This window comes from Neophocaena asiaeorientalis, unplaced genomic scaffold (assembly GCF_003031525.2).
Source record: "Neophocaena asiaeorientalis asiaeorientalis breed wild unplaced genomic scaffold, Neophocaena_asiaeorientalis_V1.1 scaffold531, whole genome shotgun sequence".
Taxonomy (NCBI): Eukaryota; Metazoa; Chordata; class Mammalia; order Artiodactyla; family Phocoenidae; genus Neophocaena; species Neophocaena asiaeorientalis.
Window position 1 is genome coordinate 577,445 of NW_020175542.1, and position 17,592 is coordinate 595,036.

General features: G+C 37.9%; 1 protein-coding gene across 2 annotated transcripts in view; it reads right to left on the bottom strand.

Annotated features, from left to right (window-relative positions):
• The window catches only part of PPP2R2B (protein phosphatase 2 regulatory subunit Bbeta), a 656,680-nt gene that overhangs the window by 502,912 nt on the left and 136,176 nt on the right, over window positions 1-17,592 (bottom strand). For both annotated transcript variants that reach the window (XM_024731397.1, XM_024731396.1), the window contains one exon: window positions 10,815-10,901. The gene's annotated coding sequence lies outside the window, so the exon portion shown is untranslated. The remainder of the gene's footprint in view (window positions 1-10,814; window positions 10,902-17,592) is intronic.

The following is a 17,592-nucleotide window of genomic DNA, read 5'->3' on the forward strand; positions in this document are numbered from 1 at the left end:
TTGCATAAGTAGCTTTCAACATATGATTACAGCATTTGATCACCTCTCTATTACTTAAAGATCTGGAATCACATTGCACTGTGAGCTCCTGCAGGATTAAATGCAGAATTTGTTCCTTGTTCTCTCCCTGGCACTTAACATTGTGCCTGAATTGAATCCAACAGAAACGAACTGAACCAAATGGAATCTTCTTGGGCAAGGGGAAAGATAACACCGTCATTAACATTTCAGCCATTCTACGTTGCAGATACCAGATCCAATGTAGAAGATCCATGTGACTGACCTCTGGGGAGAATGATGTTAATATTACTGATGTTATTATTAATATCAGAATTCATGCAATAAAAATGAAATTATATTCTTGGAAGTCATGAGTTATTTATTAAGATAATTCATAAGAATGAAGATACTAACTACGACACTAATAGCTAACATTTATTAGCCAAAGAATCATGTAAAGTATTTTCTGTGCATTTTTTTTCTTTTTCTCCCTACTCTGGGTCCTAAGGGGATAATAATGTCTGGCTAAAGGCATCTCTATCGGACAGGTCACTTGAGGTTTATGCTTTTGTTATCTATATATTATAGATAAGGAAACTGAGCCTTAGAGACATGCAACCACTTGCCTAAGTTCATACACCTAGTGAATTACAGATCTGGAATATGAATTCATGTCAAGTTCAAGTGTAGAGTCTGAACTCTACCTAGCCTCCCCTTTAGGTGTGAAGCCCAGCTCAAGGTAGATGGACCTGAGCTCCCCACACCCCCATCCCACCCTGCCCAGTAGCAAAAAGTGTGCGAACCAGCACCCACCACTCAGCTTTCTTCCTCTTTCTCTGATGCCCTTTCCATAAAGTTCAAAACCTCTTTATACCTGCCTTTAAACCAAATTGGTCTAGCTTTCCTCCCAAATTTTTCCTCTTAATGAGGCCTTTGCTCCCAATCACCCCTTTACTACTTGCCTTTCTCCTTCTTCAGAGTACTTATTGAAAAGTTACACTATTTTGGTCTTTAGCACAAATCAATAGTCCACATGGGGAACAGATTTCCTCTCCCTTTAGGCTTCTGTGTCTGTAATCCACTTCAGAAACTGGAATGCAGAGAGGATGAAACCAGAGTCAGCTGTACCTTTCACGAGCACTGATACCTCATCCACGGAAGCCTGAATGGTACAAATGCCCTGCTGCAGGGTTTCTGAGACAGACTCTGCAAGGGGTCCAAAATAAATCATTAATGAAATCACCTTCCTTGTGATGGGCTGAAAAACAAACAGCCCCAGGGACATTGTTTATTTCCTAGGAATGCAATGCCCGTGGCACCCTGAACACAGGAAGTGGCCTGATTAACTGAAGGAGCAACGATCTTGAAGCCTGAAGACCTGGTTGGCTCCGTCTCTTACGAGGTACACAACCTTGGGCAGGTCACTTAACTTCTCTGAGTCTCAGTGTCCTCAGACACTAAAACTAATGGAGCTAACATTCTTTCTTTAATGGTACACAATCCACCATATATAAGCCAGAAATCTACAAGTCATCCATGTTTCTTCTCTCTCTTACCCCCAAGAGCCAATCTGTTTCTGAATTCTGTTGATTTCGCATCTTAAGTATATCTCAAATGTCCCTGTCTCCATTCCCACAAGCTGTGTTAGTTCAGGCACCATGATGTCCTCGCTAGACTAATACAAAGTCCTTCTAACGCATCTCCCTGTTCCTAGTCCAGCACCACCATCAATCCTTTCTTCTCACGGCAGCTGGTTATCGAGCTAAAGTATGCATCTCATTATATTGGTCCTGACTAAAGGCATTATAAGACTCTCCATCACTTATAGAATAAAATACAAGTTTGCCAGCCTATACTACAAAGCCCTCCATGACCTTGATCTTACCCACATATAATAGTTAGGAATCTTTCAGATGCAAGTGACAGAAACACATCTCCAATAGGCTTAATCACAAAGGAGAATTTATTGGCTTAGGAAACTAAAAAAGCCTGGTGTAGACCAGGTACAACCGGGTCCAAAAGCTCAAACAGTCTCATTAGGAAGCAGTTTCTCTTCATCCTTTGCTTTGCTTTTCTCCATAGTGACTTTATTCTTGATTAGGGTCTTCCCACTCAATAACAAATTTGCCCCAGATGTTTCAGGCTTGCCTAGTCCTTATTTAGTTACCCTCTAGAAAGAGAACATCTTCTTTTCACTACTTTTAACAAAAGTCACAAGGCAAGGTCCTTGGGTCATGGACCTAACCCTTAACTAGACACTGTGTCTAGGAGGGAAATGGTGACGAGGCAGGGACATCCAGGAGGCTGGGCTGGGGCTGGTCGTGCCTGATGTACACAACTCAACAATAAAGTTATCCAGAAAAATCAGATTGCTATCACAAAATAATGCTAGGCTTAAAATTACCACTTTATTTTATTCAAGATTTTTTTTTTTTTTGGAGATCAAGAATTCAAAAAGGGCTTAGCTCTTGCTTGGGGTCTCTCATGTGGTTGTGTTAGGGGAACCACTGACGGAAACCACCTGCCCTGGCCAGGCTCAATAGTAACCACTTGCCTGAGTTATCTTACAACAGGAGGTCCTGGTAAGGAATGCGGAACTTACAGGCTACCACCAACAGGAAGAATTCGGAAAAGGTTAAAAGGAGAGAGGAGACTCCAGTCCATATGTCCTACCAACCTCCCAGAATCCTTCTCGCTGGAATCCATCTTGGCTGAGCGATGCGTACACCACCAGGAAGGATCCTGAGTCAGAAATGATTGGCCGGATGCAACCCGGAAACTAACCTCATCACCATAAAACCCGAGACTGCGAGCCACGTGGCCGAGCAGTTCTCCTGGGTTCCCTGACCCTGCTACTCTCTGCCCGGGCGCCCCTTCCCAATAACGTCTCTTGCTTTTTCAGCACTTGTGTCTCCTCAGACAATTCATTTCTGAGTGTTAGACAAGAACCCACTCTCGGGCCCTAGAAGGGGTCCCCCTTCCTGCAACTGTTGCAGTGAGATGTGGGCTAGGTCTTTAGACATCTGAAGGGTTACCCGGGCTGGGTGTCCAAAATGGCTCCTTTACAAGATGATGTGGGTGTTGCCTGATGGGAACTCAGCCGGGCTGTCAACTGAATGCCTAAACATGCCTTCCTCAGCATGGGAACCTCCAAGAGGATGGACTTCTTACATGGTAGCCCAGGGCTCTGTGCACTGGCATTCCAGCAAAAGGGGGAAGCTGCATCACCTTTTCTGACCTAGCCTCTGAAGCCATGCCATGTCACTTTTCTGCGTTCTATTGTTTACAAGTCTTCCCAGAGTCAAGGGGAAGGGACATGGACCGCACCTCTGGATAAGAGGAGTATCTAATGACTTGCAGCCACAATTATTTTCTATTGTTTTATGGACACATTCCCATCATTTCAACAATTTTTGTCTTTCTGGATGCATTTTTCTCTGTCTACAATACCCTTTACATCCTCTTTGTCTGTCTACCAAGCTCTACTCTCCCAAGACACACCTTCTGCTTTCTGCTTTCCTCTCTCCTTTGGGCCACATGCTGAGTACATAACCCCTATAATATAGTTTTTTTCCTGATGTATTATAACTCTTTACCTCTGCCTCTATCATCAGCCTTTCCTCCTTGAAGGCAGGGATAAAGTCTTATTTGCCTCTATACTTCACATATTCTCTCTCATAGGTCCTTAGGACATGTTTGCCAAATGACAGAATTAGATTATAGAGCCAGAGAGCTTTTCAAATGTTAAAGTGCTATTTAAACAAAGGCTGTCATTATTTACAAGATAAGGGAGACTTTTACTGAGGAAAATGTAATAGCTTCTGGTGATAGCTTTCTGCCTGGCAAATTCTATCTAAATGGATAATCCATTAGACTGTCAAAAAACAATAAAAAACATTATTTAAATTTTTTTCTTTCTTTCTTTCTCCAGCTTGAATACTAGTGACAACTAGTTGTTTGTCCTTTATCTGTTATTTAGATCACTGTTCTCCAGATTTTTTCAAGTCATCTTTCCATGAATCTGTTTTATCAGGCCATTGCTTCTCTACATCCTTTACAGTTTTGTACTTAATTTTTTATCATCTAATTTTCCTGGCCCACTACTTATCATCTTTAATTAGTCTTTTATTTATTCAGTCTATATTTTCTAAGGATCTGAGGGGCTACTATGTACCAGGCAATACGATGGACCCCAGGGATTCAGTGAAAAACAAGTTACAGTCCCTCCACAAGAAACTCAGTGCCTGGTGGAGAAAGAAAGTGTCAACAGAATGTGATAGATGTTAAGCCAGAGGCCTGCAGAGAGGAGTATGGAGGTGGGTACTTACTCCTCTCTGGGGTGATAAGAAAGACTGCAGGAGGAAACAGCAACGCACTTACAAAAGGGGGTAGTATTAAGACTCATAAAGAAGGAGACATCTCAATGAGAGAGAACATTCTGAGCCAAGGCATGGAGATAGAAAAGCATAGGTGTGTGGAAGAGCAACAGACAGTTTCAAGTTCTTGAAAAAGTATGAGACAGAAAATGGCAGATTTCTGAAGCTTCTAGCTCTCAGGATTGTGAAAACTGTCTTGGTTTTCAGGCACCAGAGTCTCTGGAACTCTCTAACTGGGAATCTAGTTAATTACCCAAAGAGTTCAGGAAACAATCGCAGAAAACCAAACTCAAGGGAATTTTTAAAATTATTATGCAGCCGTTTATCCAAACCAAGCAGAATTTGCTGCTAAAAAAATCTACTCCAAGCTCTACACTTTACCACTTGAGAGACTTTGCAGACAATTTATTCATAGATCCTCAGGACTACATATGGTATCAAACAAGACTACATGATATTTCTCAGAAAGTTGCTGGGAAGATCACAAACGATGGTATAAGCAGAAGTTCCTTTTGTGGACAGTGGTTACTTTTGCATAGATAGCTCTTTTTTGTGTGTGCCATTTTTACTGCTAAGAGAACACTTCTTTTTCCTTCTTTCTTTGGTATCACACCTTCCTTACTTCCCTCCATGTGTGACCATATGACCTTGGTCTGACCAATCAGAATACTACTTTGCCATGTCCATATTAAAGAATGCAGGACTAAGCACTTGTCCCATTTTGGTTCATGGATGACCAAGTAGTTCAACCTGGTTCAATTGAATAAATTCTATGATTCATAAAAAATTTGAAAAAAGAGAGGCTTTCTTTCCCATGGAGCTGCTAAGTCAGTATAGGTCAAATAAAAATCCACTAAAGGGCAACAACAACTAAAGAAATGCCCAAGAAAGAAGACCACAGAAGAAAACAGAGCAGAGACAAGACACAGATAACTGATGATAAGACATGAACACCAGGCTACATCTGCCTTTAAAATAAAAATACCGTACATCTTGCAGTTGATAATTTCCATTTTTAAGTGAATTTTACTTTTGTTTCTATATCTTGGAACTAAAAAGAGTCCACTTCCTATGGTTTCAGTTACCTATAGTCAACCAAGTTCTGAAAATATTAAATGGAAAATTCCAGGAGCAAAAAATTCATAAAATTTGAATTGCACACCATTCTGAGTAGTGTGATGAAATCTCTCAGCATCCTGCTCCATCTCACCTGGGACGTGAATCATGCCTTTGTTCAGGATATCCCATCGGTTAGTCACTTAGTAGCCGTTTGGTTATCAGATGGTCAGGGCGTCACAATGCTTGTGTTCAAGTAACCCTTATTTTACTTAATAATGATCCCAAAGAACAAGAGTAATGATGCTGGCGATTCAGATATGCTAAAGAAAATCCGTAAAGTGCTTCCTTTAAGTGAAAAGGTGAAAGTTCTTGACTTAATAAGAAAAAAAATGATATGATGAGGTTGCTAACATCTATAGTAAGAAAACTTCTTCTATCCATGAAACTGTGAAGAAAGAAAAAGAAATCCATGCTGGTTTTGCTTTCACACCTTAGACTGCAAAAGTTAAAGCCCTAGTGCATGGTAAGTGTTTAGTTAAGATGGAAAATGCATTAAATTTGTACAATAAGATATTTTGAGAGAGAGAGAACAAAAGAGAAACCATGTTCACACAACTTTTCTTACAGCATATTGTTATAATTGTTCTATTTTATGATTTGTTATTATTATCCCTTACTGTGCCTAATTTATAAATTAAACTTTAACATAGGTATGTATATATAGGAAAAAAAAACATAGTATATATAGGGTTTGGTATTATTTGCAGTTTCAGGCATCCACTGGGGGTCTTAGAATGTAGCCCCTGTGGATAAGGGGGGACTACTCTATAAAAGGTTGTGTCATCTGAGATAGAAATAACTTTACTTCTCCGTTTCCAATCTGAATGTCTCTATTTCTTTTTCTTGCCTAATTGCTTTGGGTAGAATCTCCAATACAATGTTAAATAGAAATTGTGAGAATAGTCATTCTTTCTTGTTCCTGATCTTAGGAGGAAAGAATTAAGTCTTTCACCATTAAGCATGATGTTAGCTGTGAGGTTTTGTTTTGTTTTGTTTTTATAAGAGAGATCCTAAATGATCAAGGAAGAACTTTGTGGTACAGTATTTTGGCTTTTGGAGAAAGGACATCAAGGAAAGGTGAAAAAAATGGATGAGAATTTGATTTTGTACATTTAGGTTTTGAGTCTTTCTTGGTATTAGAAGATACTGCAGCTGCCCTATTGTAAACATAATTCATAACTATTCTGGCCCCCAGAGTGAATTCTCATCTCAAATAAGTACACTTTCTTCCAATTTGCTGATGTCGTGAAAGAATAATCTGTCCGATCTACACATGAATTCAATTCTAAGCTTATTTTGCCATCTAACTCATTTAACCTAATGATGGAAATTACTAACAAGAAGATCATACAAGTTGATGTTACAATTGTGATGCAGTTGTCAAATCCTAATAATCGGTGAAGGAATTTGGCTTTTTCTTGGCTAGCAACTTTTTTTTCAGCCCTTGTATTTAGAAAATTGGTGGATGTGAACATTCATTTACTCACTCAGCAAATACTTGCCAAGTCCCTACCTGTTGGCAGGCACTACATGGTAGGCCGCTTCTAAAATGACTCCCAACAACCGTCCCGCCCCCCCAAAAAATTTCCTACCTGGCCTTTTACAGAAAAAGTTTGGCAACCCCTGCATTAGAAACAAGTCTAGCCTACACTTGAGGGGAGGAGATTCACAAGGGCATGAATACCAGGAAACTGGGGTCTTTGGGAGCTGTGAGTTTTTTGTAGATGTCTTTGATCAGAGTGAGGAAGTTCTATTTTATTCCTTGTTTGTTGAGCTTTTATTATTATTATTATTATTATTAAAAAGATATTGGATTTTGGCAAATGCTTTTTCTGTGTTTATTGAGCAAGATACATTCTTGCCATAATTACTGACTTCAAAGAAAAAGAAAAAATATTTGGGCATATAGGCAAAAAGCCAAAGTAACTATAAAGAAAAGAAAATCAAATCACCATCAGAAGTCTCAACATCGAAGTTTTGTGCCAAAAGAAAATGGAGTAACATATTTAAGATACTCAAGGAAAGTAAATGTGAGCCAGATTTTATATCCAGCCAAATAAACTTTCAAACATAAAGGCAGAAGACAATCAAAATATAAGACTTCAGAGAATAATGTTACCATGAGCCCACACAGCCTATGACTATAATTAAAGAATAAACTTTAAAAATCATAGCAAGTCAATTTTAGATAAATTTTAGAAACACCTATTTTTAGGAAAACATAGCTTACCAAAACTAACACTAAGGGAAACAAAATGAGAAGAGACTTTACTCATGAAAGAAATTACACCAGTAATTAAAAATTTATCCCAACACACAGAGAAAACTTCAGACTTCCAGAAAATAGAAAAAAACAAAACACTTCCAAATTCATTTCATGAAGCTAGGATAAACTTGAGGACAGTGAGAACAAGGAAAATTAACAACTGGGTGAACTTATGAATATAAACGTAAATATACTGAGGATATATTAGCACTATATAACCACAGCACTACATAAAACTATTGCCTTATTGTGACCAAGTTACATTTTCTCCAGTAATGTAGGAATAGTTTAATATTAGAAAATTAATGTATTTCATAATATTAAGAGATTGATAGAGAACCACATAGTTCATCTCAATAGATGCAGCAAAACCAGGCATTAAATGAAATTTTAGTCAACACCCACTGATAAAGAAATTAGCACAGAAAGAATAGAAGGGAACTTCCTTAATTTGTTTAAGGACATGCCTCTAAATCTACTTGCATAGTACTTAATGTTAAAGGGAAGAAGCAAAACCCTCATTATTTAGATATGATATTATTATCTCTGTTAAAAACAAAAGATAATATACACACATTTTGTTTACTAATGAGTGTTCAATTGCATTTCTATTCTTTATTATTTTATTCCCATTATTTAACTACAAGTAAGAAATTAGCAAATGTAATTTTTAGTAGTACAATGTACTATTTTAGAAATAGATTTAACAAAAGATATATAATATTTTAAAAGAAAAATTATAAAACTTTATTTTAAAATTAAATCAATTTAAATAAATGGAGAAATAAGAATCAACATAGTAAAGATGTCAATTCTTCCAAAATTAATTTCTAAATTTAGGCCACTCACAACACTGATATGTTTTTCATAGAATATAAGAAGTCAGTTTTAAAATTAATGTGTAAAGCAAAGGCCCAGGAATAGCTCAGGAAACTTTAAAGAAAATCACGTTTGAAGATTTTTACCACCAGATATCAAAATTTATTATAAGTTTATCATAATTATGATAACATGGTATTGGTAGATTTAGGTAAATTGACCGGAACAGAACAGAGAGCTCAGAACCAGATCCATGCATATGCAGGAGCCATCTAAGTCAGAGAAGATGTTGAAGATCAGAGGGCAGATGACAAGCTATCTACAAATGGTACTGGGACATATATGGGGAATAGAAACTTAACTACATACTGAACCAAAAATCAATTCTTGGTGAGGTAGGGATCTAAATATGAAAAGCAAAATCCTCAAAACATGGAGAAGAATACCCAAACCACTTTTCTGACACTGGAGTGTTCATTAAGTAAAACATGAAAAACATAAATAAAAATTAATAAATTCAACTATATTAAAAGCTTCCGTTCATCAAAAGACACCAAAAACATACACAATACATATCAGGAACCAAAGATTTTGTTAATAATATGACAAAAGATTAGCATATGTACATGTATGTGTGTGTATCCACCCCCACAGACATGTATTTTCTACCTACTTATAAAATAAGTAATAATAAATTTAAAACATTGATAAGGCATATGAAGTCAGTGCAATAAAAGAAACTCAAATAGATTTTAAAAAGATGAAATCTGTTCACCGTCATGCATAATCATAAAAGTGGTCATTAAAACCACAATGGAAAACCATTTTATACCTGTATGATAGGCAAAAATATTTAAAGAACTGGGAAAGATTTGAAGAAATAGGGTATTTTACATGCTGATGGGTATGAACTGATACAACCCCTTTGGGAAGAATTTGACAACATCTAATTAATTTGAGGATAGTTATACCCTATAACCCTTCAATTCCTTTTCTAGGTATAGAGCTACTTTCATACCTATGAACATGCATAACCATATCCATCATCTGATCAGTGGACAAATAATTTATGGCATACTTATAAAATGGAATAGGATACAGGAGTAAAAATAACCAGAGCTACAGGTATCAACATGGATGCATCTGGAAGAAAAATCACACTGAGGAAATATAAAAGGCAAGTTACAGAAAAACTACCATCTGACACCTCTTAGATGAAAATTTAAGCTACGTGAAACAGTGCTAAAAATACTAAAGCTACATAAATGTGCCATAAAAGAACACAGAGCTCATGAAAATGATAAATACCAAAGTTCGATGTGTAGTTACCTTTGCAGGTGTGATAAGAGATTCAACTGAATTAGTCATGACTTTTTTTTTTTAAGTGGTGGTGGGTACTTAGCATTTGCTATACTATTCTCTACACCCTTTTGTATGTCCATACAAAATATTTAATAATAATAATTTTTAAAAGGAAAACCTCCCACTATCACGGAAAGATGTTTTTAATATATTACAGGTAAACACAGTGAAATATATATAAACACCTACCATATGCACCACCCATTAGAAAAAAAGTATTCACGAAAAAAATAAATGCAAAATAAAAGAATGGAAAGATATATACTATAATGTCAAGAGTCCATAGAAATTGCTAGATTACAGTTGTTTTTAGTTTGTGTTTTCTGCTTCATTTTTTTCTAGTGAGCATAATTAACTCTTAATGAATCTGCTGAATTAATTAATAAACATTTTTAATGTCACAGTTATAATAAATCATAACAATCAATGCACTTGTGCTGAAATGTCAAACATAATCAGAAAATGCTTCAGAACTACACTTCTCCATACCATACTTTGACTTAGTTGACAAACTCTCAAACAGGACAATACCCCAGTCCTCCATGAGCTTACCGATTAAAAACAGATGACAAAAAAGTGAACCAGAGCTATAAATTAAGCATTAAAATATTGCATTTGACTTTCAGTGCTCTCCGACATTTTAGACATATGGACAGTCTCCACTCTGCCTTTTCAGTTCTGGGAAAGAGCTAATGCTTTTCCCCAGAGTGTGAAATAGCTGTCAAACATGCCTTTTTTGCCACTGCCGTTTTCACACCAAATGCTCTTCTTTCTTTTTCACACAAGGACAAGATAGCACTGCAGCCTCCCCCGGCTGTGGGAAATGGATATAACTGAAGCATGATCTGTGTCGGGGTTTGTTTTTAACTCACCTCTTCAGTGAGCACGCCTCCTGTCCTCGAAGCAGGCCAGCTCGGTGTGGGTGTGCAGTGCTTCCAAATCTTGCTATGCAGCCCAACCTGGGATAAAACAGAAATAATGAAAATGTCCTATGTTTCCCTGCACCATTTGACTCCTACCAAGAAAATGGGAGGACTATCTCAGGTTATATAAAGGAAAGGCTCTTGAGATACAGGAACAGTTGCTGGTCATTTTACAACTGGAGGCGAGAACCATCAGATAATCCACACCACCTGTATTGAGGGTGTTGGTTAACACATGATCAAAATATCACACCTAAATCTTATTTGCTGCTCACCTGTGCTCCACACTGTGTTAAATGCTTTACATTCATCATCTCAATTCATCCTCCTGGAAACTCTATTAAGTTGATTCTATCTTACCAGCCCCATGTTGTAAATGCAGAAACTGAAGGTCAGAGAGAAGTTAAATGACTTGCCAAGGCCATGAAACTAGTAGATGATGGAGCTGGGATTGGAACCAGGTAACCTATCTCACACCTGAGCCCTTAACCTCTCTACACCTGCCCTCAGAACCATTCAGAGAGTCCCTTTTAATTATCCTCCTATAGTTATTAGTGGTGGATATTTTAATCTGTTTACTGATGAAGTAACTGGGTCTCTGAGAGATCCTGCCCAAACAATCAGAGCTATCCAACTTCAAAATCTATGCATTTAGCACTAGATCACATTCTCTTTCATAGATTCACAACCAAGATATGATCTCTCTTCCAAGTCCTTCCTCCCTCTGTTTCTCCATCTGCAAAAGAAAGGGAATCATATTGTCTCCCTTGAAAATCTCCATGGCTTTTATGGGATCAAATGCGATTCAGTGTAAAGGAACTTTGAAAAGTATAAAAACATAAGGTATTCAAATTTGCACCCATATTTCAGCTAAGTTTCTTTACCAGGCACCAACTATTAGAACATGCCAAATCCTTCCCATCTATGTTTAGAATGCTATGAGTAATAACACAGTCCCTATTCTCTGTTCATAGCAGAACTCAGATGATTCTGCCATTATCCAGCCTTTTCCCAGATAGCCCTGTACTTTGAAGCTAAGCTGACTTTATCTCCAGGTTCAAGGGTGGACTCTGATAGGCCAAAGTCAATCGAAGTCCTCTTGGTCCCTTGGACATAGTGATTCCTTTAGTTAACTTTGGCTTAAGGAAAACAGCACATGCATTCTCCTGACTGGGGGACTTAACTAAATTTGAGCCGATGAGGTGTGCACTGATGATATGGCATCCAGATGTGAAGCTGGAAACCAGAGTAGCCATTGTTCACCATAGGGGAGGTGGTCAGTGAACAATACTGACACCACTGAAAGTGGTAAGAACTTCATAAATGTTATTTATGTTATTACACTAAAATTTTTGATAGTTTCTGTCAAAAGTTTGATGTTCCTATACCCTTCTCGTTGGTAAGTATTTTTAGGACATCTTCATTCAAATTAGCATATACAGTCTTCAATTCACCCTTGCTACAGAAGTCACCAATATTATTTCATCCAACTAATTGGTATGAAAAAGCAATCTCCTCTTTCCCCTCTTTCCCCTGTTATTGTCTCATTTTCTAAAGCAGTAACCTTTTATGCCTTTGTGGGCAGTGTGGGGATAGAGAGGCATTTCCTGGCACAGGTAATGAGCTCCCAGTTGTTTCCACTCAGAAAAGGCAGGAGATGCAAGTGAATAACGTGCATTTCACAATTTACCATTTGTTAAGCATAATTCCCTCAAATTGATTTGTTCTAAGTTTCACCTTGCTTTGAGAATTTGAAGTGTCTTTCCCTTCACTGGGAAGCGCCACTGTGTAAGCCTCTTATTTTTCCTTGGAAAATAAGAAATGTTATCAAAATCAAATAACTTGCTTTTTAGTATTAAAACGCTATTGTCAAAGAATTGTGCACTCACAAAGGAAAGATATTTTTTCCATCTCCTTAAAAGAGGAGTTTTGAGACGGAGAAAATATGAGTGGGTTTCCTCCACCCCAGGACTGGCCCTCACATAGGTACTCAGGTTTCTCTTTGTGCCCCTCTCAAGTCTGTATTTCCAGGTGGCCGATTACTTGTAGCCAGGAAAAAGCTAATTTACATTAACTAGCTCCCAGCAAATTTGTCTCCTTAAAAGCTCTTAAATTCGCCCCTTTCTTATCCCTCACAGCAGCTGCTGCCCCATTTCAAAGCCCCATTGCTCTCACCTAGATTATTCAACAGCCTTCTCGCCATTTTCCTTTCCATCCTATTTCTCCCTCTCCCGGGGTCTATACCTTAGTCCTGCCGTAGCTGTCTTTCTAAAAGGCAAATCCGATGATCACCTCCCTCTCCTATGTAAAACCTCTCAACAGCTGTCTGGATAAAATTCCAACTCCATGGTCTAGTGTCAAGACCCTTTATGATCTGGCCGTAATGCATGGACAGCCACGTGTCTGGCCACTGCTCTCACGTATCTTTGCTGCATTACAACTTGTTCACTGCAGTTACAATACTGGGTCTCTGACAAAATAGAGTGGGGCTGAATTTTGAAAGAAAAGCTTTTTAATAAAATCAGCTCTCTGTCCTATATATTTTTCTAAAAGTTGTTCTTTTCACATATGGTGTTTTTAAGTCTCTAGCATCGATTTTTGGGTATAATGTAAGATAGGAATCTGTCATTATTGTTTTCATATGAGCAACTAGGTGAATCAATGGCATTTAACTAACTAACATCCTTAAGGTAGACGTTGTCAATTTTTAGAATTTTAAAAGAGATCTTAGAAACGTGTTTTGAGGGTAGGCAAGCAAAAGCTCTTTAAAATTTGATCCCACTAGAAAAGGGAACCCTCTTGCACCACTGGTGGGAATGTAAATTGATAAAATAAATAAATGCCATTTTTAATAAAAAATAAAATAAAATTTGATCCCACTCACTTTTTCAGTGTAGGAAGGATTTCTTTTTTCTTTTTTTGTCTTTGGAAAGTGTATCATTTACTAGGTCTTTTTTAAAACTTTATGGTTTTGAATTTTATTTTATTTTTTTATACAGCAGATTCTTATTAGTTATCCATTTTATACACATCAGTGTACAGATGTCAATCCCAATCTCCCAATTCATCACACCACCAGCCCCAGCCCCCGCCGCTTTCCCCCCTTGATGTCCATACATTTCTTCTCTACATCTGTGTCTCAACTTCTGCCCTGCAAACCAGTTCATCTGTATCATTTTTCTAGGTTCCACATATATGCGTTAATATAATTTTTAGTTTTTTAAGGAACCTCCATACTGTTCTCCATAGTGACTCTATTCATTTACATTCCTACCAACAGTGCAAGAGGGTTCCCTGTTCTCCACACCTTCTCCAGCATTTGTTTTTATAGATTTTCTAATGATGCCCTCTCTAACTGGTGGGAGGTGATACTTCATTGTAGTTTTGATTTGCATTTCTCTAATTATTAGTGATGTTGAGCAGCTTTTCATGAATTTCTGATTTCCTCTTTGATTGCTTCAGTGATCTCTTGGTTATCTAGTAACATATAGTTTAGCCTCCATGTGTTTGTGTTTTTTACGTTTTTTTCACCTGTAATTGATTTCTAATCTCATAGCATTGTGGTCAGAAAAGATGCTTGATATGATTTCAATTTTCTTAAATTTACTGAGGCTTGATCTGTGACCCAAGATGTGATCTATCCTGGAGAATGTTCTGTGCACACTTGAGAAAAAAGTGTAATCTGCTGTTTTTGGATGGAATGTCCTATACATATCAATTAAATCTATCGGTGTATTGTGTCATTTAAAGCTTGTGTTTCCTTAGTAATTTTTTGTTTGGATGATCTGTCCATTGATGTAAGTGAGGTGTTAAAGTCCCCCACTATTAGTGTGTTACTGTTGATTTCCTCTTTTATAGCTGTCAGCAGTTGCCTTATGTATTGAGGTGCTCCTATGTTGGGTGCATATATATTTATAATTGTTATAGCTTCTTCTTGGATGTATCCCTTGATCATTTTGTAGTGCCCTTCTTTGTCTCTTTATTTATAAACATTCTTTATTTTGAAGTCTATTTTATCTGATATGAGTATTGCTACTCCAGCTTTCTTTTGACTTCCATTTGCATGGAATATCTTTTTCCATCCCCTCACTTTCAGTCTGAATGTGTCCCTAGGCCTGAAGTGGGTCTCTTGTAGACAGCATATATATGGGTCTTGTTTTTGTATCCATTCAGCAAGCTTGTGTCTTTTGGTTGGAGCATTTAATCCATTCACGTTTAAGGTAATTTTCGATATGTATATTCCTATGACCATTTTCTTAATTGTTTTGGGTTTTCTTTTTGTAGGTCCTTTTCTTCTCTTGTGTTTCCCACTTAGAGAAATTCCTTTAGCATTTGTTGTAGAGCTGGTTTGGTGGTGCTGAATTCTCTTAGCTTTTGCCTGTCTGTAAAGCTTTTGATTTCTCCATCGAATCTGAATGAGATTATTGCCAGGTAGAATAATCTTGGTTGTAGGGTCTTCCCTTTCATCACTTTAAGTATATCATGCCACTCCCTTCTGGCTTGTAGAGTTTCTGCTGAGAAATCAGCTGTTAACCTTATGAGAGTTCCCTTGTATGTTATTTGTTGCTTTTCCCTTGCTGCTTTCAGTAATTTTTCTTTGCCTTTAATTTTTGCCAGTGTGTTTTCCTTGGGTTTATCCTGTATGGGACTCTCTGCACTTCCTGGACTTGGGTGGCTCTTTCCTTTCCTATGTTAGGTAAGTTTTCGACTATAATCTCTTCAAATATTTCTCGGGTCCCTTCTCTCTCTCTTCTCCTTCTGGGACCCATATAATGCAGATGTTGTTGCATTTAATGTTATCCCAGAGGTCTCTTAGGCTGTCTTCATTTCTTTTCATTCTTTTTTCTTTATTCTGTTCTGTGGCAGTGAATTCCACCATTCTGTCTTCCAGGTCAGTTATCCGTTCTCTGCCTCAGTTATTCTGCTATTGATTCCTTCTAGTGTATTTTTCATCTCAGGTATTGTGTTGTTCATCTCTGTTTGTTTTTTCTTTAATTCTTCTAGGTCTTTGTTAAACATTTCTTGCATCTTCTTGATCTTTGCCTCCATTCTTTTCCTGAGGTCCTGGATCATCTTCACTATCATTATTCTGAATTCTCTTTCTGGAAGGTTGCCTATCTCCACTTCATTTAGTTGTTTTTCTGGGGTTTTATCTTGTTCTTTCATCTGGTACATAGCCCTATGCCTTTTCATCTTGTCTATCTTTCTGTGAATGTGGTTTTTGTTCCACAGGCTGCAGGACTGTAGTTCTTCTTGCTTCCGCTGTCTGCCCTCTTGTGGATGAGGCTATCTAAGAGGCTTCTGCAAGTTTCCTGTAGGAAGGATTTCTTAAACAAGACACAAAGAGCACAATTCAAAAAGAAAAAAAAAAAAAGATAGATTCAACACATTAAACTTCATCAACAGGTCCTATAAACAAAGTGAAAAGATCAGCTGTAGACTGGAAATATACATTTGTCACATGTAAATTTGACAAAGGGCTAATATCTAGGCTATATAAAGAACACTTATAAGTTAATAAAATGAACAAAAAACAACAACAGAAATGTGGGCAAAAGTTTTCCAAGAGGCCACTCAGAAAGAGGCAACCTAATCAACCTGTTTTAAAATGCTAAATTTTCTTAGTCATCAGGATATACATGATAAAAACACACAAAAAATGTTTTGTACGTTTAAAACTTTGTTAGGAGGGTAGATTTCATGTCATGTACTTTTACCAAAATTAACAACAAACAATAAAAAGCAGCAGAAAATGAAGGCGGATAAGGCAAGTCTGTGGATACAGAATGCTAGGGAGGATGTGTCAGGGGTAACCCTCGTGCATTGCTGTTGGGAAGGTACGTGGTCCAGCTACTTGGGTACAATAGACCTTTGTTGCACTTAATGGACAATTTCTAGGGGCCTGGGGCTGTGAATCTGGCTTAGAGTTTTGAACCTGGAGCAAGATCTCAGTTTACAGAGTGAGCAACACATGAGATGAAAAAGGCTGCCGTAAAGAGAGAGTCTAGTAAAAGAAGAAAAAAAAAAAAAAAAGAGTGTCCAGAAGAGTATCAATCCACAGCGCTCTGCAGAGGATCAGATATAGGCCAAGAGGTCTGAACAGGTGGACAGAGGGACAGAGTTGAACGTTCCCAACCAAGGAGGACAGAACTCCCAAGGCTTTCTCCAGTGTGGCTTCAGGACCCCATGAAAGGGTCTGCAGACATTCCCAAGGGCAGGGGTGTTAAGCCGGTTTCAAGCAATCAGCAAATTCCTTTAGACTGGATGCAAAATTTGTACACCTCCTTGCTGAAGAAGGAAGAGTCAGTATTCTCCAAGGTCCCATAGCCAGGAAACAGTGGATCCAGAATTCACACCCATGCCTGGTTCCTGATTCATATGCCTGCCATTTTGGTTCAAAATCTAATTCTGCCCATTCTTCCTTTTCTCTTTCAGACTGAAGAAGAAAGTTAACCACCCGATAGTCACTGAGCAACTTGTTTCTGGCACTGTTGAGAATACAATCTACCCAAGACATTATCCCTCCTTCACTCTAGGTTCTGGGTTTTTGGGGTGGAAGAACAATATTTATTGAAACATTAACATGTTTTGGTCTAGGGTTTCCCTCTTCCTTCCCATGAAGATAGCCAGGCCTTTCGCATTGCCTTTTCCTAGGACTTTTGTAGGGGTCAAGTAGAAGTGGCCAGAGGACGACTCTCCTCTTCTCCCTCCCTCCTCACTCTCTCTT